The sequence below is a fragment of the Streptopelia decaocto genome, assembly GCF_964273445.1.
Source record: "Streptopelia decaocto genome assembly, chromosome: 9".
Taxonomy (NCBI): Eukaryota; Metazoa; Chordata; class Aves; order Columbiformes; family Columbidae; genus Streptopelia; species Streptopelia decaocto.
In genome coordinates, this window is record NC_138664.1 from 17,983,097 (window position 1) to 18,006,007 (window position 22,911).

The 22,911-nt window shown below is 50.0% G+C and overlaps 1 protein-coding gene across 2 annotated transcripts in view; it reads right to left on the reverse strand.

Moving 5' to 3' along the window:
- HMG20A (high mobility group 20A) overlaps positions 1 to 22,911 on the reverse strand; it is a 167,347-nt gene that overhangs the window by 6,541 nt on the left and 137,895 nt on the right. The gene's annotated exons all lie outside the window — the stretch shown is intronic.

Genomic DNA, 22,911 nt, shown 5'->3' on the forward strand with positions numbered 1-22,911 from the left:
GATCCTGATGCTTTAAAGCACTGCACAATCCAGGCTGACGCTGGCTTCCTCTGCTCTGCGGGGAACAATGGCTTTGATCAACAGAAGATTGCTGAGTTAATTGTAATGATATTCTAATAAAGCTGGGGAGATTAATTACGGCTCTTTATCAGAGCTGGCCCTCTGCCAAGGGTTTGCGAAATTGTTTTCCTCTGTTTCTTGTCATTTGAATTTAGGAGAAGAAAGGAGGAAGTTGGGTGCCTTTTTTTCTCCAGCAATCAGGACTGTGGCCTCGTGCCCTGCTCACGCTCGAGCTCGGCGCATTGACGGAGCGGGGAGGGTGCAGACAGGGAAAGCAAATGGAGAGCGACAGAGCAAACCAATTAGACAAGATGCAGCACAATTACGCTCCCAGTCAATAAGTGGCTTGGTGCAGGGAAGCACAAAGGAACGAGGCGACGGTGCGCGGACCACCGCCGTCGCTCCATGGAGGGTAAACCTGGGGCACGTTGCACATTTCCAGGCTGAGGGGGATGGACAAACGGCAGGCAGCGCTCGCCACGAGGGCTCCCAGCAGCGGCACTGCCGTCAGGCAGGGGGAAGGCAACTCTTTTTCCAGAAAAGAGCTTTCTTTGCCTTCATTTTCACTCGTACTGCTGGCACAGAAAAGCAAGTGTCCAGAGAGCAGCCAGAGCCCTGCTAAGTGGCCTTGGGGAGCGGGAGACTCAAACCTTCCTATTTTACTTGACAAATAGCTGTTCCTTCCAGGGAAGATTTAGCAGTGCCCACGCAGGTGAGAGACAGACCTGCAGAGGAATGATGCAGACGGGAAGGCAGCAGATCGATCAGGCAGAGCTGCCCATGCTCACTCACAAAGTAGGCAGGAGAGGCCATTCCTGCAGTTGCTGGGCACGCGACGGGCTGGGGGAAGAGCTTGCAAGGGAAACCAGGAGAGGGAACGTGCTCCCCGTGCAATCCGGAGAGAAAGCTGAGGATTAAAATAGTACCACTCACTTTTAAGCAGGCAGCAGAGGAGTACCAGGAAATATCCTACCAACAGGTCAGGACTTAGCTGCTTTGAGGAGGAAAAATGCCACCACCTGACCCGTGGCCTTCAGCCCACGAGACACGCGGCTGGCTCTGGGAAGATGACACATTGCTAACTGCTTGTGAACCATGAAGACAGGGTGGGAGTCTAGATTACAATTTTAAGTATCATTGCTGTCAAATAAAACCTCACCAGGTTTTGTGCACCAGCGGCGCTTTTCGCCTGCTGAAGGATCAGACCACGGCAGCATCATCCCCTCAGTGCTAAACCAGAGGATTTAGCAAGGTCAGAACAGGGGAAGAGTAGGGTTTGTGCTCTGTACCATCACCCTGGTGACAATCTAGATGATACTTCAGGGTTTTCAATGACCCATAGAACTATCTTGCATCCAAAATGTTTGCTCCAACTGAAAGGAAAAAATGCTGATCTAAATACTTTTCTCCTGGAATATGACAGAAACAATTGTTCATTTAGGCTTTTTTAAAGACTATTGAGTTCGGCAAGATGTTGCTCCAGGGGTAAAACAAATGCAAAGACATTTCAAAAATATTTAAAAGCCCCACTTTTTTTAGATAAGGCAACTCCAGTTTTCCCATTTCAGAACAAATCCTTACACTACATCTGAGTTTATCTTAAATACAAAGAAACAAACAGAAAAGAGAACAATTACCAAAAAGATCAATATTGGAAAGCAAAGTGCTGCAGAACTGTATTCATTACCTTCCATCCCAAGAAAATTTGCCCTTTTATATGGACTCTGGGTGACTGAAGTATTTCAGCAGCTTAAGATACTCCTTAAGAAGAAAATCTCATTTCCAGCTGCCTTGAGACCTTATCCCTGCCTGTGATGGGTCTGGTACTGGTCCCCCTCGGGGGGCTTGGGACCAGCGGCACCAGGGGGGCACGGCCAGGGGCTGGTGTGTGCCAGGCAGCACCCACCGCTCCAGCACACCTTACCTGAGATTCCCCATAAATAAAATCGTCGGCATCAGCTCTCGTGCTCATTTCACAGGCGGCTGCTCTGCTGACAGGTTTCACACGCTGCTACCGTGTCTTGTCAGCTTTATACTCTCAGGCCAGCACTGGCTCACCAGCTCCAATGTATATACATAAAAATAAATGGCTCAGAAACCCCAATAAAGTGACAGATAACATAATGGGACACGGCTTCAGAAAATAAGCTTGTTTATGGAACCTCTGCGCCTCCAAATTTGATTTATGTCGTGCAGGCTGTCTCTCAGCAAGGGTTTGGGGAGGAGGCCTTGCTCGTGCTCACTTCCCACGACAGGGATGGCTGTGGGTTAAGAGCTGCCTTTGGGGCTTCTGCCCCAAGACCGGCAGCATCAGTGTCAGGAGCAGAGAGTGGAGCTTCCCGCAGGATTTGGTGGATGTGACCATCCTCCAGCTCCCGCAGGAGCTCAGTGCGTTTGCCAACAGCCGCCCCAGCCAGGTCCGATGCCTGCCCATCTCAGTCAAGCCTTCCTCATCCTGTCTAACCCACCTCCCAGACAAGTCCCCTCCTCGGGCTCTCTGGGCTTGCCCAGGCTGTCTGCAAGCTGGAGGTGCCTGCAAAGAGCTCAGGGCTTCAGCAGCCAACAGAGCATGTGAAATAAAACCAGACGATGCCTAAAGGAGACCACATGAGCTTCAAACGAGAGAGCTCCTGATGGCACAAGCAGGTTCTCCTGGTAGCCCTTTTGCTCTGGGCTGCAGATGGTCCTTATTCAATCTCTTGCTAGAAGAGCTTCCTCGCAAACAGGGATAATCCTTCATTTGATGTTTGCTCCCTTGGATATCACTGTTCACAGCAAGCGCTGCAATTTGTGTTTATTCTTGCCAAGCCATGTTTATTCTTGAGCCGCTTTGATTGTTACAGTGAAGGCTCTTTCAGTCAAAGTGCCTGTTTCCAGGGGGCTAATAATGAGAGACTGTCAATCTGGAGACACAAGGGAAAAAATCACAGCCCCTCCTCTCACAGAAAACACTCAACTGCTGCCAGACCTCACGCTTCGTACTTCCCAATCTTTGATATGCAGCTGGAAGATTCTTAGCTCCAGCCTCAAGTGGACATGCCGACAGGACGCCGGCCCCAAAGCCTTCCCTGCAGAGATGTGCAGAGGCTCTCGGGAAAAGCCTCACAGCCGCAGTATATAAACGCCACCAGACAGAGGTGTCCGAACAGCCCCGTGGCTCGTTCGCACAGCCTGAACCCCGTCCCGTGCACCAGACACGCCTGGTGAGCACAGCAGAGCCTGCGTGCTGGAGCTGGGCTGCTGCTACAGGAGCACCAGAGCTCCTGCCCAGGCAAAGCTCTTCAGAGCAACCCACGGGCCCAGAGAGTTCAAGCTGCAGATGGTGGGTCACGGTAATTTGCTGCAATTTCCTATGCTGTGACTGATGCACCCAGCAGCTCCCATCCTGAGCCCAGGCTCCTGCATGTGGAGCAAATCCCTGGCTAACTGTTCCTGGGCACGAGATGAAGATTTACCCTTCAAGACGCTGGATCACGCACACAGACCTGCCATGGCAGAGCCAGGGCATCCCTCAGGCTCAAACGGCAACCCCGTGGCTCCCCAGACCTTGCTCCAATCTCCAGGCCTTTGTCCCATTCAGATTTTAATCAAACCTTGAATTATGCTGCCATTTGTCTGAGGCTTAGTACTAAGGAGGGCTGTGGGGGAGGTTTCCCCTCAAATTAAATAATTAAAATGTTTTTCTCAGGCTAAATAATTTTAATATTTTCCCTCCAGCAGACCAGTGGCAATAAATATTTAATACATTCCTTGCTCCACTGCATCCAGCATGTTGCCATTTCAGAAATCATTTTATTGTGTGTATTTTTCTTCTTTTAATTACAGTCACCCAGTATCAAGCCACTTCAATAAATAATCAAAGGCAGGGGAGAGACAGGGCAGCCGTGACGCTTCAGCAGACACATGCTGTGCTACCGGCACAGGGGGTATGGATCCCATGCTGGGGCCACCGCTTGGAGCTGGCTCTGACCCCCACCTAACGCTGCAACCCTGGCTGCAGACAGCTCCTTTGGGGCTACTGAAATAACTCCTCAGGAGGGGATGTAGACCTGCCAGCTCCAGCGCAAAGCTCCGTCCTGCCAATATCCTCTCCGGCAGGGCCCGCAGCAAATGCCAGGGGATGGGTGTAAAAGCCGGCCAAGTGTGCACTGACACCTCCCCAGAACGCTCCTCCAGCCGCGGGCAATCTGTGGCTGAAGGACTTCCTGAGTCAGGCATCCTATCTCTCCTTTAAAAGCCCTCAATGGATTTATTTTTATTTTTTTCTTCCAGGAATTTCTCTAATTACAAGGATAGCCTGAGCATGAGCACTTCTTAACTGTTCTCTGTCCACACCAGCCACTGATTTCCAGTGCAGGCAGGTGAAGCCTCCCCCGGAGCCAGCAGCGGTAGGCGGGCTGCTGGTGATGCTGGGTGCCGTAAGGGGGGACTGGGCAGGAGCAGATGTCAGAAAATGCCTCCCCTGGCTGTGGAGAGCTGGAAAGCCGGGAGCTCCAGCCCCTCACATGGCCAGATCCCGGTGTCCCCACAGCCACCCCCAGCGCCCTGGCAAGGAGGGGGTTACCATCTCCCGCAGCCTCCACCACAGCCAGCCTGGTGAATGGTATTAGCAAAAATGAATAGAAATACTACATGAAGCTAATAAGATCTGAGGGGAGCTCCTTAGACAAGTTGATTTCCAAATTGGACTGACTTTAACCTCACATAAATAAAAATGAACGCTTATAAAATATGGTGGAAAAATCCATAAGGGCAGATGAAGGCATCGATGCGTTTTCATCTCCCTCCTGCCCTTGCGGTCCAGAACGGGGTTCCATGTGCTGGTCAGGATCAACGCGACACTGTCCGTGCTCTGGATTAGCCCAGGCAGGTACCGTCTGGGGCCGGACTCGATCTGCAATGGAAAATGCTGCTCCAGGGTGTCCCTCAGGCCCCAGCAAGGTTCGGGGCTGGGGAAGCTCCCTTGGGACTGCTGCCTGCACCCTTCAGGCATGATAGAGTGGGTATCACGCAGGAAGGGGCAAGGGCTCAACCTGCCCCCACCAGCACTGAGCTGTACAAACCAGTACAAAGCAAGTCTCCTTCTCTGGGTGCCAGTAAAGGTCCCTCTCTGGTATCCAGACACCTCTTTTTGCTAAACCTGGGAGAACGTTATTATCCCCTGCTAGGCTGCCAAAGTCAGCTTGAAGTCACCGCTGCTTCCATGAAGCATGACAGCAGGACAGACACACAGCACGCATGCATGGAGCCAGGAGGATCTCACAAGCTTGTATTACTTTAGGTAACCACTGCTAAAAAAGGCCCTGCCCCAAAAACCTAAGCAGAAGATGAGAAGAACCAAGAGAACACAGGGTCACTGCCTGACAGACAGGTGGTTCCTACACTTGCACCTGAGCCACTGTCACCAACATGGGCCAAAGGCTGGCAAAGGAGAGGTGAAGGGCAGGGAGACATTTCTTGCAGGGTGCATCTAGGAGCAGCTCTTCAAGCAAGAGGCACTGGGGCAGAAAGCAGAGAGCTGGGAGACAGCGAGAGCTGGCAGAGGCTGTCACCAGGGGCTGACTGACAGTGAGAAACTGCGTATGGAGAGGGATTACAAGGTTAACAGGAGACAAAGCTGTGAAAGGCCTGGAGAGCAGAGACAGGTAACTGCTGTTTGCCAGCAGGAACCAGCAAAAGCAAGTAAAGCACGGGTGACACAAGCAAAATGACAGGCGAGGAAAATGATCCTTGCAGCAGAGCTCGGAACAGGCAGGAGTGGGAGAAGATTGCATTTGTCAAGGCCAGAGAAAGGGATGTTGCAGGAATTGAGCCATGAGATTATGACACTCGGATGAGAGTTTTAGCTGTACCTTAGCAACCCAACGCGAGGGAACGCAGCAGGCTGAGCACAGCCCTCTCTGAGCTGGCCTGGGATCAGGGTAACCTTCAGTTACTCATGTGGAGCTTGTACATGGATGCTGAGATTCGTCCAGGCAGCACAGGAGGTGATGGCATCTGAGGATGGGCTCTGGGGAGTTGTTCCTGAACCCAGCCGTCTGCTGGTGCAATTAAGATGATCTTCAGACAGACAACACAAACGGAAGTAGACAGAAAACCAGGAAAGATGATTTGGGTTGCCAAGGGAAGGACAGGTCTGCAAGAGGTCTGTGGGACAAGGAATCAGGAGGAGGGAAACGTTCTGCTGGTGCGGAGCTGTTTCCAGGGAGAGCTTATCAGCATCAGGGAAAGCAGGGCATGGGGCCAGCCCTGTGCTGGAACCAGAGGAGCAGAGCCAGCCAGCAGTCATTGACGGTACGTTCAAGAAGCTATGGGAATTGGGGAGGAAAAAGGTGGGTGAGATCTGACGGGGGCTAAGGTAGAAGGGAAGAAAAGCAGTCCTGTCTGGGAAGAGAAGATCAAAAGGGGAAGAGGTAGGGAATCATGGTGTAAGGAAAATGGCACTGCACCCCCTGCAAGCTGATCTGAGCCTCCCACAGACCAGCCAAGCGAGAGGCATCAGGGCTAAAGTCATAAACCAGCTGGCTCAGAAATCCTGGTAACAGCCCCAGCTGCCCTGTAACAACAGGTCTGGCCTTCAGAAAGTATTACGGACAGTAGCAAAGTGGAACAGCCTTAAATATCCATTTCTCCATAAAAATAACACTGTCTATGACTTTAGCTTGATAAGCAAATATGTACAGGGCAAAGAAACCACAAAACATAAATGAAACAACTTCTGGGCTGCTTAGGATAGAAAAGGAGCTCCTCTTGCCTAAAGTGAGCAAGGTCCCTGGAAAAGAGCGATGGGTCCAGGGATCTGGGCAACTAACTGATGCTGAGGGCTCCGTTCCCCTCCAAAAGCACAGGCAGCCATTTGGTGCTTGTGAGACCTTTTCTCTGCTGCCACGTGCCAGCCCAGAGCCGGCTGTGTGCCGGAGCCGGTGCTCACAGCCGGCTTTGCTGGCGGTCAGGGGAAAGGTCTGCGAGCTCTCAGCTCTGCTTCTGCCAGGAGATAATCCAGGGATGATGGAGGAGCCAGGATCCAGCAGCTGGAGGTCTGTGCTCACCCATGAAAGCCAGGCTTAGCCAACCCAGCTCTCACCTGGGCCAGAAGGTTTCAGCTCAAGAAAGCAGCAAGCAGCCTCCCTTGTGTTGTGATTACAAGCATCCCTGCCTCCAGCCCGCCCTGCCATCCTCCCTGGCACCACTTGGACATGCTTTTGACTGACAGACAACACCAACCCTGAGGAACCAGTCCCAAAAATGTGAGTGTGTCCCAGGGGCAGCCCCTCAGTCCCCTTCCCAGCCACACCCTGGCAGCTGGGGGAGCGCCGGGCACACAACGGTTGCAGTGTTTCTGAAATAATATCACGCGCAATTCTAGATCCATTAAAAAAAAAAAAAGGCAAAGCTTTCTGACCCAATTCAAGAGTGGAGGGAAAAAAAAAAAAAAAGAAAAAGAAAAGAAAAGAAAAAATAAAACCAAACCAACTAGACCCATGTACTAAATCCTCCAAGGTTTTTGTGGCACTGAGATTCAGGCTCAGAGCAACTTTCTAGGAGAGGAATTCCCGCTGTGTCCCCCCTCTGCACTCACCGCTCATTATCCTCAGCATGGAAATTTTTCCTACAATTTTCAGAAGGTGCTTAGAGCTGTTTTCAGCTCAAAACGCTCTGTGCAGTGAATCCAGATTGGACTCAGTAGGCAGGGGTTACAGGAGGCTGCAAGCAGGAACAAAAACCCCGCACAACACACACGCAACATCAAGACGATTCCAGCCTCCGAGGGTTTACCATTGTAAGTCCAGACCTCGCAAACTTCTCCTGAGCTTTACTGGTCAGGTTTTATTGAGTGTGGCAGCACAGTGAATTAAGCCCAAGCGTGAGCCAGTGCGGGACCAGAGCCGTGGTGTGCGAGGGGTGCGCAGACGCGGGGACGCTGCAGGACACAGAGAGCACCCCCCGCCCCGCGCCGTGTCGGAGCAGATCAAATACAAAACCCCACCGGCAGTTCCTCACTGCAAACGCTGTCATGGCTGTTCCAGAAACAAAGGACGATTATAGGGGAAGAAGCCTCCCTCTGCCAGGGGGAAACCAGGCTGCTGCTCTCATCTTTGAGTTGTGTCGCTATCTGAGCACAGGATGGGTGGCTCTGCCCAGGGCACCACTTGGGGCTTGGACAAGTCCCCGATCCTCTTCTAGGGCATGAGGTGTAGGAGAAGGACTTACAGAGGCTTCGTAGCAGGGACAGACACACAGATGTCTAGGGCAGACTGGGACAAAGGCAAGGGAAATTGTTCATAAAAGCAACAGATTTACCTTTCCCCTCTCCTCCCTCAAATGCAGGTTTTGTATCAACCCAGAGACACACAGGTCAGATTTGGAAACGAACATCAGAAAAAGAAGTGAAAATAAAACTTCAGACCTGTTTTTTTTTCTGGATATTTCTGAAACAGAGCACTTTTCACTTAGGAAGCAAGCAGCGTGCACAAACAAGAAGTAAAATGAAATGACCCCAGACAAATGAAATGGATTTTCATGGTTTGTTTCTTCCTCAGGGTGTGTGTGAGGGGAAAGGGATCACTGTCAGTCTCCCAGAGACATTTTTTAACTGTTCTACTTCAGACACCCCGTTGAAAAACTGAATTATTCAGAGAGCTCTAATTGCAGCTCCAAGGTATCCTTCCCTTCCGTCACACGGTACCATCCTGAGCAGAAACTGCTGTTTTCCTACTGCTTTCCCAAGGGATACAGGCTCTACCCACACCCGGAGATCGTCATGTACCTATTCCCAACAGCATGACACCTCGGGGGGAAGAGGGTTTTTACGGACGAGCGTGCACAGATCTGTACATGCGCATATAAACTTCGCAGGATGGAAGGAAGAAGAAGAAATAATAAATCTCCTTGCACTCACTAAGTCCAAACAAATAGACTGAAGTGGGAGCCTGATTTGCATTGGTTTGATTGAAGATGTAATTTGCTGCTGAATAAATGTGGTTGCATCCAAATCAAACCTTTAGTCCCTCAGACATTATAACTCTCTCCTTTCTTCCCTCAGGGTTTGCCAACCTTTAAGGCTGACCAAGGATGATGTATTACAAGAAGGAATAGCCTTAAATAAGAGAAAGGCAAGTTTAGAATAGATATAAGGAAAGACTTCGCATAAGGAAGAAGGAGATGTTTGAAAACAGCTCCAAGAAAAGGTGCCATCACTAGGAATGGTCACAGCCAGCCCAGCCACACATCCCACACAGCATCACCTCAGGGTTATGGTGTCCCTCACACACAGAGCTGTGCCCCACATGCCACGGGGCTGGGGCTGTGTTTTCCCAGCAGCCTCCTGCTCAGAGCACTTTATATTCACCCCTCAGTCTGCCCCATGGGTCTCCATCAACGCAGGTGGCTCTCCTGGTGCCACCATTTCACCATGGTTGCTCGTAGCATGGTACATGATCTCATGTCCTCAGGATGGGTGGGAGACATGCAGGTCTATGTAAGAGTGCATCGCCAGGATGGGCCTCTGATAGAAATTTGGGCCAAAATTAATGCTATTAAAATTGGAAAGTATTCCTCAGAGCTTTTCGGGAACTTAGGGCCCTGGCCTTGCTGTCTTGGTGCAATTCAGGCCTTTCCTCCTTTGCTCATATCTCACTGGCTCATCACAAACACCACCCAGCTGGAATTGGCACTTAAATGCCTTCCTCAGGCTATCACTGACTGGGTGAATCTGCTCCCTGTCAGACACTCGCTACACACTGAGCTCCCTCATTTGTTCTCTTTCCTTTTCTTACAGTATCATATTTATGAGATTCCTCCAAGGTCTCTATCGATCGCTCGGGCAGCCTTGGCCACACAGCAGCTATTAGAGCAGCGAGGATCCCTTCAGCCTCTCAAGGAAGGAGCAAAGGGAACCAGGGCCCAGCAAGAACAGATTTACTGGGCAGCAAAGGAGGACAGAGCCCCTCTCCTCACTAGCCCAATCCCAAGACACAAAATGGTCCTTCCCCTCCACCTGCAACCCCATCCACAGCACAGCCACATCCAGCTGTCAGGCAGCACAGTCCTGAGTAGAGAAGACACAAGGCAGAGCAAGAGAAAGGATTTTAACAGCCACAAAGATGAAAAACTGTGCATTACAGGCAGGGAGGAAGTTACTCGCACGTTAGGGAGCAGCTCTTTGCTTTGCCCTTTGTCTCAAGCCCTGCAGACCTGCAGCCATGCTGTGAACACACCGCAGAGATGTGCATCTCCTGGCCATGAATTCTGCCCCTGCACGAGCTTCAGTGCTCCAGCTGCAGCCTTCCAGTGCAGAGCATCCCTGGGAAGAGCAAGGATGCTCACAGCCTCAATTTATATGAGGGAAATCCATCACAAGGCATGAAAGCCTTTCATTCAGGACAATTTGTTGCAGGAGTTATAAACTGTGGTGCTGGAAAGCAAACTGTCAGCCAGGAGCACTGCAGATGGGCAAGGTGGAGATGGCTGCCCCTGCAAGAGGGATGAGAGCTACCTAATAAGCATTTATTGGGCAGATGAGGCTGTAAATAGCACGTATGCTCCTGAGCTGGGCATGGGGGAGAGAAGGGAGCAGGGGTAGGCAGCCTTGTCCCTGGGAGCTCCTTGTAACCCGGAGTCATCACTCAGAAGCAAGGACCATGGTGCAGGCAACACCAAGGCCAGAGAAAGGGAAAGAGGCAGAGACTGATTATCCCGTAAATCAATTGCTGGGCACTGATTACAAAATAAACCACCAGGGTAAAGGTCAAGTGTTTTATTATATCACCCAGCCCACAAGATTTATTTACCACTTGGGCCATCAGTCCCTCTTGCCATCTATTACCGGGAGCTGCAGCTCTCCCTCCCTGCACACAGCAGCACGAGGCTTCGGGAAAAGATCCAGCAGCCAGGAAGGGGCAGGTCCAGGCATCAATCCAGTAGGACCTATGCAGCCACATCTGCAACACTGGGAAAGGTGACAGCCAAACAAATCAACCCTGCTGCAGACAGCAGTGGTGGCTGAGGATGGTCACCAAGCCCTCCATCGCTATCAGGCTGCCTGGAAGCAAACCCCTTCCTCACGGTGGAAGAGACCAGAGGACCATGGTCTCCTCTGCAAAGAGCCCCCTGGCCTGGCTGGGGTGCACTGTGCAGAGACCCCGCAGCAGGTTGGCTTCCAGGTGCACTCGCTATTTCTTTCTGAGCTCCAGGAAAGACCGAACCCTTCGAGAGGATCAGCAGCTTCCCGGCAGGGAAGAAGGGCCTCACTCCAAATCAGATCTGTACCCAGCCAAGCTTTCCATGCCCACTTCCGCCATCCGAGCTCTGTATCCATACAGGGAGAGCTGCAGAGACTCTCATAACACTTTACTGGAATTCAGCCTACAAAACTTTATTTTTTTTGCCCCTCCTTTCCTTTCTAACTTTAGATTTTAAACACAAGCAGCAATAAGAGGAATTCCTGGGAGTATTGTTCATCTGTTTCCCATAAGCTGCTTGTCACTGACCATGAAAAGATTTTTCAGCCTGGCTCCCAAAATACTAAAACCCTAAAATGGACATTTTTGAGCCCTTCGCATCAACCGAAGGAGAATGACGTCAGAGCTGTAGGATGTGTGTGTGTACTGAGAGGGTGGCAGAGATGTGTCACGAGGAGGAGCAGCGGTGCCAGCCCGTGTGCCATGGGCAGGGCGCCTCTGCCTGCCGCCGGCCGCACAGCCCGCGGCTGCGGGAGGTGAAGGCGCCAGCCTGGGGGCTGCGAGCTCAGATACAGCCTGGGCTGGGGCTGATTCTACTTCTGGATGTCCCCACTGACCACAAGGCTGTTACCCCTATCCCTGTTGCCCCACAAAGGTACTCTGCCAAAATGGCCACAGCAGTTGTCAACTTGCCTGTGAGTTTATTTTTCTTTCCAGGAGCACTGAATGTTTCAACTCTGATTTTAGCCCATCTTTCAGCAGAGGCTCCAGCTTACAGGCCCAGGCACATGTTCCCACAATGCAGACCACTATGTCGAGGGACACCACCACGCAGAGGGACACGGCCACTAAGGGTGCAGTTGATGTGATGAATTGCAACACACTCCTACCCTGATGTAAGTGGGTGCTGTCACTAGAAAAGCCTCAGTGGTTGACCATGGCTGGGGATACAGCCCCAAGGCCACCTCCTGTCCTAGGGCAGGATTCAGACATCTTTTGTAGGGCAGCAATCACTGCTCTGCTCCTGCTGATGCCACCCTCTCAGTAAACTCAACCACCACTCAAACTCGACTGTCTCCAGCTTGAAAACACAAGGCATCCTCATCCCCAAAGGTGAAGCCTCCACTCCAGTTTCTCTAAACTGCAACACAAATATCCCAAGTCCTCCAGGACAATTCTCTGTTCCAGCAGAGTCAAAAAACCACAAGGACACCATGGTTTCTCCATTGGTCCCTGCTTCCCCAAGGGAGGCGGCAAACTCCACAGGACAAGTCCTAACAGTGCAGAGATGGGCATCTCTACCAGTAGCTGTGCTGCTCTCAGGAGTTATGTTTCCAGCTGCATGGGTGGGCTTCTCTGAGTATGGTTCTCATCTCCAGAGCTGGCACTGTCATCCACAATCACTACCTTGACCTTCATGGGAAACATGTGATGGGTAACCAGCCCCTCCTGCATTCTCCTGCAGAACCTGATGGCAACAATACATTATTCCAAGCATTGATTGCCTCATTCCTGGAGGCTTCTGCAAATCCCTCAGAGTCAACAGTATATTACTTTTAGGGCTCGGTATGTCTGCTCCTCTCCCACAGGGGTTTTGACCTGCGTGGACATCCATCACTCCTATCGTTTGGCCTAGCTCCATGTTTCTGATGGTGGTAATGAACCGAGGTCGGCACGAGACAGTTACATTCCCCAGCCCTCCATTCACTCCTCCTGGCAGATTTAGAAGTTCACATTTAATCTGAAAGAGGGAAGATGGAGAGGAGCCTCACCAGCTGCAGTTTCTGTAAATGTCAGGATAGGAATGAGATCTTAGCAAGCCTTAATATACTATGCAAATCCTCAGAGCATGACCATGTGTTGCCAGCGCTTTTTATTCCCCTCCATGGTAATCGGAGAGACAAGGATTAAAAACAGGAGTTGCCACATAACTAGCTGGTCCCTCTGCTTTACTAACCATTGCTTACAGACAGTATCTGGACATATGGGCCTAAGGCACTGTAAAGACCTACAGGCAGAGGCAGATGTTCTCCTAAAGGGTGCTAGCCAAAGACTTTTGCCTGCATCTCCCTGCTTTGGGGTATATTTGGTGTATGTGCTTCCGGCTGTGTCAGCAAACAGCCACAGGTTTGGCATGCGCGTGGCTGAACGTGAGACTGCGCTCCATGGAGACAGGATGAGGAGGAGGCACTGCCTGCTGTCCAGGCGTGCTGCTCTCTGTACCACTTTCTACAGCTGCATGTTTACACCACTTTTTTCTTCACTTTTTTTTTTTTTTGTTAATGTATCAGAAAAGCTCCATCACCTTCCTCTCCTGTAATGATGTTGACCCGATTAAAATTTTTATTGGATTTTATAAAATAATTTCATACACACTGTTCCCTGGAGCCCTGCAGGGTGGAAGGAAGGTGAGGGAGAGAGAAAGATAGAAGAAAGTATATTAAGAATGAAGCAGAGAAGGAAAATATTTTATTTTACTCTGAAATGGTTTTTCCAGAATGAATAATAGATTAGACATTTTACTTGCCTTTTTTTTTAAATAGTGCTCTGACAGGTGCCCCTGAAACACGCAGGCATGAAAGAGTCACCACTTGAGCAGTCCGGACCTCTTTCAGTAGCAGCTTTGCTTTCCTACCACAGCTCCCAGCCCATTTCACCACCTCTCAGCAGTAAGCAAAGCCACGGCTGAGGGGCTGCCACAGCCTCAGAGGTGGGCAGGAGCAGGAGGAGAAGACCCCTGACCCTCCCAGCTTTCCACAGCACCTTCATCAGTCAGCCCAAAGCATCCCCTGCAGCCTGACACCTGTTTTAACTTGATGTTTTAATATAAGACCCAACTGGGTAGAAGCACCACTTTGTCCCTCTCCTGTGGGGATGATAATCTGGGGTTCACCCCAGGGACTCAAAAGGACTTCTTATTAACAAGGCACAAAGACAGGGCACAAGCAGCAGGTTGTGTGGTGCACACAGCAGACTCTTGTCCTCAGCTTTGGCCAGGGACAGCTTGGTGAGCCTGATGTGCCCCTGGAGGGCCCATTGAGCAGGGCAGCTGACAAATGAAACACAAGTGACAAAGGGGGGTTTGAAAGTTGTGATTCTATTGGTATTTTAGCATTTTTCTACTGTTTTCCCTCCCCACCAAGACCATGTCCTAACACTAACATTTCAGGCACAGAAATCACACTGTTCTTTTGCTCTGGTCCCTAGAAAAAAAGTCAGGTCTTTGCTAGTTTGAGGAATGTCATAGGAGTGATTTAGTTACAGAATTCCATTTTAATGTATTTAAATTAGATTGCACCCCTCCGGCCCAGGGACTAAGTGTTGCCTTCCAGAGGAAGGCAGCTGCCCCTGCAATGGGCAGCTTTGCACACAAGGGCTCAGTGCAGTAAAAAATAAAAATAAAAAATTTTAAAAACTAATGCTTTGCAGGGAGCTCAACTTTTGCTTCAGAAGTCCTTCCAGGAGAGGCCCCACAGGGCTGACTTGTTTTAAAATTTAGTTTCCCTGGTAGATGGTTATGAAATAACTATTTCAGTGCCGACAAACGCCTCACCAGAACCCTCACCAGAGGCAATAAGTCTCTGAGCCAAACCTGATGCCAGTGGGGTCTCAGGTGGTAGCAACAACAGCTGAGTGAAATAAAGGTGAGGAATAAAGCATGTTACTCTGTGGGCACCATTCATGGCCGGGAGCTGAGATCTCCTGCAAGTTTCTTGCTGTCTAGGTGGTTCTCAAGGTCACATTGCTGGAGGTATTGAGGTTGTCTGGGTAACCTTTAATATATGTTTTGGAATAAGTTTGTGGGGTGAGGGTTGAAATATTTTCCAGCATCAAGTTCTCTAACAATTGCTGTTTGACATTTCCCCACAGGTTCTAGTTTTCTTCCCGCAGGGAGTGTTTAGACAAGCTCCAGGTCAGACCCATTCTGCTGAGCCGGGAGGGGATCACTTCCCCCTAAATCCTGCAACAAAGCACCACCTCACCCCCAGCAGCACTGTGTACCACACCTGTGGGCTGCCCTCAGAGCCCCATCCCACCTGCTCCTGCCATCTCCCACTGCAGCACTGTCCTGAGGGCATCCATCCAGGTGACTGGGGCTGTATCTGTCACTCAGACATCTTCATCTTGACTTTGAACACTCCCTGCTACTCCATTCCCAGAGAGCCCCTCCTGTGTCTGTGCAGGCTCTCTGCAGACTGCCCTGACCAGAGACTGGCAGAGATCTGGCAGCACACAAAAGTATCTTGCAGCAGAAAGGGATTTGCAATGTAGTGAATGGCTAACTGATAAATACCACAGCGAGAGAAGTCCAAGCCCCAGATAAAAATGGCTTATGGTGTTAAGCTGCGCCCACTGTCTAAGAAATGGAAGCACCTGCAGCCACTATTACCTTGCCCCACACCCAGCACAAACCAGTCGTTTGTTGCTGAGTGACTTTTATTTCAAGCTAAAGACAGCAACCAAGAGCAGAAGAATATAAAGCCTCCACAAGGGGCTAAGCAAAGCAATTCGCCCCACAGCCTACCTGGAGCCAGACGCAAAATGGTACCTGCTCCTGCAAGTGGGCAAAGAGCAGCAGCGGGAGCTGCTCTGCCTCAGTCCCGGCTCAGGAGGTGGACAAGAAATTAGGGACATTGATTTCTACTCTGTGATGGGCAAAAAGAACAACCCATAGGCACTAATCAAACCTGAATCTTTCTGGAACTTGGATATTAATCTCCAAGAATAGTAACTACTCCCCCAAGTGTCTGCACTTCCCTCCTCCTGGTTTGTGAGGACATGCGACACGGACACAGCCCCTCTCTGCTGGGCAACCAGCTCACAGGGGTCCAGAAATCTTGGCTGTAATGTGCAGGCCCATTTCCAGGCCTTGCAGCTTCCTCCCCTCCCACGGGAGCTCCTGGGAAGGCTCCAGGCTTTGAAGCTCACATCTGCGTACCAGCAGCCCTCCATCCCCACTCCCTGCCGCAGGCAGCCACCGGCTCACGGGCCACTGGCTTGGCTCCTTTCTTGTCCTCGTATCACACACGCTGATAGGTTTAAATAACATCAAATGATTTTCTAACCTCACATCTCCCTGTGAGCAGTGACTGGAGCTGTCACAGGCACGTTATGCAAGGGCAAACAGGAGAGGTGTGAATTTGGGAACCCTTGATCTGTTCCCGGACCAAGGAGAAAGGCCAAGTCAACATCAGCTCCCACCAACTCCTGCCATCAAAAGCCATCTTTCATAGGCAGGGATTTGGCAGCCAGTGCATAAAAGGAGACTGTGGTCCACACCACAAACCGCCATTGCCACAAGTGGCATGTCTTGGCTTTCACCAGAGCAGTGGAGTATTAATTGGGTCCCTCAGTGCACGGGAGAAGCTTGTGCTGCCACCGCTTCACCCTGGATAACCAGGGATTTAACCTCCAGGTTTGTCAGTTTAGCACCTTGCCAGAACTAGGACTCGTTTTTAGTATTAAAAATAATGCATATTTATCAAACCTAGTCAGGCAGCAGGGAGGGGGGAACAGCTGGCAGCAGTCTCTCTCTCCCCATCTGACATGTACTTGCCATTTTTTGCAGTTTCAACAGCTCTCCCGCTCTAGTCCTTATAACTACGATGGAAAAACCTCACACTCGACAATAGCGCCTGGCAGCCAAGATGCCAATGTGTTTCCACATAAAAGCCTCATTGCAAAAACCCTAAAATTTTTCAGAGTCTCTGTTTTGTGCCCATCCCCCCTTATGTCATTGTATTCACGTGGTCTTCAATTATTTACAAGCATACAAAACACTCCGGCCTGGATTCTCAACTGGTATTAATCAGTGAAGCGCCAACTAAATCAATGGAGGAGCTACAAAGATTTGCAGCAGAGAAGGATCTGTCCTGCTGTCCCTGAAGACCCCTTCTTCCCTCCACAGCACACATTGGGAAGGAAAAAAAAAGGCTGTTTTTATTCTATTTCTTGATTCCCTGAGTTTGCCAGACATACACAAGCACACTAATGCCCACGGAGACCTGCTCCCCACTGCTGACCTACTTTCCATTCATGTGCTTGCGACACGCTTCTTGTCTCCCACGGCAGCCCCAGGTATTCCTGGAAGCAGCATCCGCACCTTGCCCAGAGCCCTGCGGCAACACCTGTGCTCTGCACATGGGGCAGGCCCCTGGGTACCAGGAGAACAGCCTTCACTTTAATGACAGATCAGGCTTTCAGGTTATTCAGCCAGCCTGGGCGTTTCCTCGGAGCTGGTGCAGCATCATCTGTCTCCGGTCCATTCCTTCGGGTCTTTTTCTCCAGCCTTTTCAAATGGCAGCATTTCCAAGGAGGCCTGAAGGGAGACAGCATCCCCTGGCTGGTGAGCACAGAGGGCTGACACACAAGATGGGTCTCCTCAGGCAATGGCTGATCATTTCTAGCTTTCCAGCCTCCATAATTTTAATGCAACAAGACCAACAGAGCCCCAGGACATAGAGCACAAAATCAGAGGCACCAATATATTGGGATAGGCATGGGACATTCCTCTAAAGGTACGGAACTATCTTCAATCAATTAGTGGGGTTTTTTTAGGATAGATTAATGCCCATACACAACACTAAGCTTTCCACAAGACCAGGGCCAGCATAACCAATCTTTCAGTAAGTCTCTTTATGAGGACTTTGTGTTCACACAAAAAGCAGAAACTGACTTTTGAAAGACATTTTGTTATTTGCACCTTTCACTTAGAATCAGAAAGTGAAGAGTTCATGAAAATATAATACAAGTGTAAAGAACAGGTCTGTTCCCTTGGGAGCATTTTCACACCAGAGAATTGCATGTGAAACCCTGGACCACTGGGTATCTCATTAGAAGACAAGAGTTTAAATTCGCTCCTATTACCATCACCAGTTCACAAACTGGGGCCACTCCATTCAAAACCAGAAGGCCAAGGAAGTGCAGGAGACAGACACCAGGCTGGGTCTAACTGCACTGAACCCAGCTTATTCATCCCTTATGCACCACCACAGCAAAGAGATGTCACAAGGCCTTCATCATGACTGGAATCATAATACCCATGATTCACATGGAAGACTTTTTATATAAAGCACCAAGACAAAAATAAAATGAAGGGAAAAAAAAAAAAAACTTAACAAGAAACTTGTTTCATTCCCTACAAGATGGATAAACCAAGACGAATGTAAACAGCTCAACTTGACCCAAATATTTTTTCGTTGCTGAGTAACCCTGCAAAAAATGTTGTTATCTCACTAGCATCTGTGGAAATTAGATGGAAGGAAATTTTAAACAAACATTCATTGGCCCTTGTTTTAGGACTTTCAGCTTGGACATGAACTCTGGGGACTGCTGCTCTTCAGCCCCCCTGACCCCTTTCAGTAGGGAGCAAACAACAGAGGAAGGCAGGAAGCATCTGCAACATCTCCAACACATTAACATGCTGTTGACATGAAGGTTTACACAAAACATTTGGGTTTACAGCTTTCCAAATTCTTCTAAGAGAAGGATGTGGCTGCTTTGCAAAGGCTACAAGCAGGAAATAGAGGCTCAGGGCAGGAGTATAGCAGGAAGAGGGGTAGTCAGAGCAGATCCCTCGAGCCATTTTGGTTGGCAGCAGGCACCCGCTGAGGGGCCCAGACTTTACAGCCCACACTGGCTGCCATATGTTGTGACAGTAGCTCAGCATCACACAGGACCCGATTTACAGCATACTTTGTGGCTGCAAGTACCACATTACCCTCTGACTTCTCTCTGTTAGCACAATCACCTTTCAGCCAAGCATCTTCTAGCACCTCACTATCATATTTACTGATTTTTTCATGTTTTTGTAGGTGGAGGCAGATCTGATAGATCAGCTGAGAGATTCAGGCATGAGGTTTTAGTCTCATTTGCACTCTGGAGGTGAGGCCTGCTCACTCCTTCGCTCCCTCCCAATAGATAAGCGCTATCTCAACAAGACACAGATGCTTTTAGAGATCACCTTGGCCCCTGCTAAGCTGTGCAGCATTTCTGCCACGTGTGTCCTGGATTTGGAAGTGCATGGTGAGTAAGGCTGTGCCTGTGACACACAGAGCACAGAACAGGTGGAGGGGGCAGATTACAGCCCTGAAAACAGCAGTCCTTCCAGCAACAGCAGACCTCCTTGCTGAATTTCTCCCAGAGTAACTCAAGGAAGCGACAGCCTGGAGGTGCAGGATGGAAACCCATCTTCCACCAGCCAGGGCTTGGAGGGAGAGGATGCCAGTGGCACCCAGCAACAGGCTGCAGCGACAAGACGTGCGTGAAGGGCAGAGCAAGGGTACAGCATCGCTGTGCCATTGTCTGCTTCTGTTATACAGCAGCAGCAATATAAACCCAGTGTGGTGGCATGATGGCAGGGCGACACTGCAGCCCAGCGAGCTCCAGAGATGCAGGGAGTGGGATGCCTTCCCCAACCTGAGCGCAAGGTCCTTCCACCCTGGGATGGGGGAAGCTCTCACCTCTGGAGGACTCTCTGGAAAATACAGCAGTCTGCTCAAAATATTTAGCCTCAGTCACATACAGGCAACCTCATGGGCTGAACCTTGTGCCCCACAGGAGCGCAATGAATGAGGTCAGTTCATGCTCAGTCGCTGGAAGGAGCAGGTCACCCTGAACCGCTGTTTTACAGCCCTGCTGGGTCAGCTCAGCTGCCAAAATAAAGATTAAAGCAATTTATGCTGTAAGGGTTCCTAAAATATCGACTTGGTGCAAGTATTACAGCTCCCACCAGGGCTCTGAGGGAGGACAGTCATCCACACTTGTGCTAGGCAACTGCAGTTGCAACTCTCAGACTCATGGAGAATCTAGGATATTTTTAATATCTTGAAAGAAACAGCCACCATGTGTCAGTTATTTTAACTTGGTATGGAGTCCGTGCACTCAGACCAGTCCTACTCCATGTACATTTGCCAGTGCCCTTTCCCTCCCTCCATGACAGCTGCTGCCCTGGCCTGGTTTGCCTCCCAACTCACAACTGTTGCATCTGGATCCTCAGATGATGCATCTGCGACATGCACAACAGGCACAGCCAGGGAGCTTCCTGGAGGAAGCAATTACAGAAATTGAGTTCACCTAAACAATTAAAAAAGCTGAGATATATCTCAAAGCTGCAGTTCCTCTCTCTACTACACCTAGGATCCACACCAGACTAAATGCATCAGTGGGAGCGGACTTTGCTCTTCTCCATTTGCTGCCTGAGCGCCCATTGGTGCTGACAACTTGACTGGGCTAGGCCAGAAGCTCCAGTTCACCAATGAGGTCAATACAGACCAATTGTACTGTTTGGGTTGGATCAAGCAGCTCCATAATTGAAGTGGTATTGGTCACACCAGTGCAGCCAGGAGCCTGGGAGCACTTTTCCCCACAGCAGCATTTCCAGCCCTGGAAAGCAAAGGTTTCTGTCTGATCACAGCCCACTAAAAGGCTTTGTTCCTCCTGGCAGCTAATACATGACAGCCAACTCCGCAATTTTCCCAGCAAAGCAGATCTCAGCTGCAACTTAATCTCAACTTCTACTTCAGCTGTCATGGCCAGCTCAAGTGAAAATAAAAAGTAACTGATAAAGGAAAACCCACAAAGTGAACCAGGTGGTGAGGAGGCCACAGGCAGAAAATGCGACTGGAAAGAGCAATGCCACCACAGATCTAGCAGTGCAAACATTAATTGCTCTTTAATTATTCCAGTGCTTTCCTTCCCTGTGGCCGGTAATTGTGGGATTCCTGCCTGCCCTCCGGTGGCTGAGGAGGAGAGGGAAAGAATGAGAGTGTCAGCAGAGCAAGCCCAGGAACAGAGCATCCAGAGGCTGTTTTACCTCATAGTGGATAGCAGGAAGCAGGATAGTGACCCTGAAGCTGCTGACATTTCTTTTGAGCACCACTGCAGAGCAAGTCTACTGTAATCTCTGAGGAAATCTGAAAAAACAGTGCTACCTACGTGGAGACAGTGGAGAGACCCAGTACCTTGAGTTTCCACCTGACTCAAGAGCATGATTTGCTTCTTATCAGAGATATGGGTAGGAAACAACATCAACTGAGCAAGGCCAGCTCAGTTGTTTTGTCCCAGATTCAGCTGCATTTCTGAGGCTCTAAAGAACAGAGGGAATAACCTTCTCCTCTGTTCTGCTGCCTCCATGTCCCTGGATCCAGTCACTCCCACCACTCAAAGGCAGGCCCCATTGCCACTCAGCACACCTCCTACTATCAAAACCCTGATGACAAAGCTAGCTTTGTGCATTTGTGCTATGCTGCTCTGTGACCTGGAGAAGCCCAGCTTGGTAAAGCACAGCCACATGATGAGTATGGCACAGTCACCACCAAGTACTACTCATCCGCTCCCATGAGTGTCACTGCAAGTGTCCCCATCCCCTCCAGCTTCTCCCCAGAACAGTCCTGAGCCAGCACCAGGTTCAGACCCTCAACCCTTCAGCAGACCCCCTCCATGGCAATCTCACCCAGCACCATTCAAGTGTTTTGACAGACACTTGTTGTGAACAAGCAGACTGCTGAGAAAAACCTGCATTTAACTTTTGGGTTCAAATATATTCTTCTTCATCCACTCCAGATGCTACTCAAACACTTTGTAAATGGATATTTAGAGCTATCGTGATCAAAGCAAGAGGAGGAAGAAGGTGAGGGCAAGGGCGCAAGAGCCCCATTAATAGGAAATCAGAATTCAGCTACATCCCTTACACGAGACAAAGGTGAGATAAAAGCTCTGCAAGGAAGACAACATGAGATCGCAGCAACATTGACTTCCTGAACATCTGCAGGCAGAAAACATGCTCGCTGTTTCCATACGGGAAAGAGCACAAACTCAGCAGTTTTCTTCTGGTAGGTTGATGGGAATTTGAAGCAGACTTTTCACAGCACCAGTTATTTCTGGATTTTAAAGGCCCAAGAATAGCTTTCTGCTTCTTGCAGGCCCAAATACAAGCAACCAGACATCTGCCTATGGAGAAAGTGACTCTCAGTATCACAGATAACCTCTAGCAGGATGGGAACAGGACCAGTAGCCAGGAGACCTGGGCACAGTTTGCTGTACAATCCCCTGCTTCACCTCACAAGAAGGATGAAGGTTTCCATCCGTGTAGCAATCCCATGGGGCAGCTCAGTGCTAGCACTAACGCATTAACAGCCCTACGACTTCAGACTTGATTATTGAGGGTGCAAAAGTGGTTTCACAACTGAGCCATGAGTGCTTCCTTAGGTGCTCATAGCCCAAAAACTGCAAAGAACAATCTTGCATCACCCCCGCCACGCACACACCTCAGGGAGCTCTAAAAGAGAAACAGGCACCAAGGAGCTTGTGCCAAAATATCTGCGTCTATTGGTGAGTCAGAGCAGCTCATCTTGCACCCACAACATGATAGTCATCTTCAGGACGGTGGTAACCTCCCATTTCCTCCAAGGCACGAGGGAACAGGCTCAAGCCACAGACCAGTCTGGCCTCAAACCCACAGCACACGTGTGGGAAGTGTGTGACAAGTTTTCTCTGTCCCAGCTTTGGGGTCTGCATGTTGTACCCTTAGCCAGTTGCCGACCCCAACACCCATCAGTGAAGATGCTGGACACTAAAAATCCCACATCAGCCACAGAGGAGTAATTAAATGACCTATCTTAGCCAAACCTTCCTCCTAGCAGGCAGGAACTGGTGCTGACTCCAAAAGGCC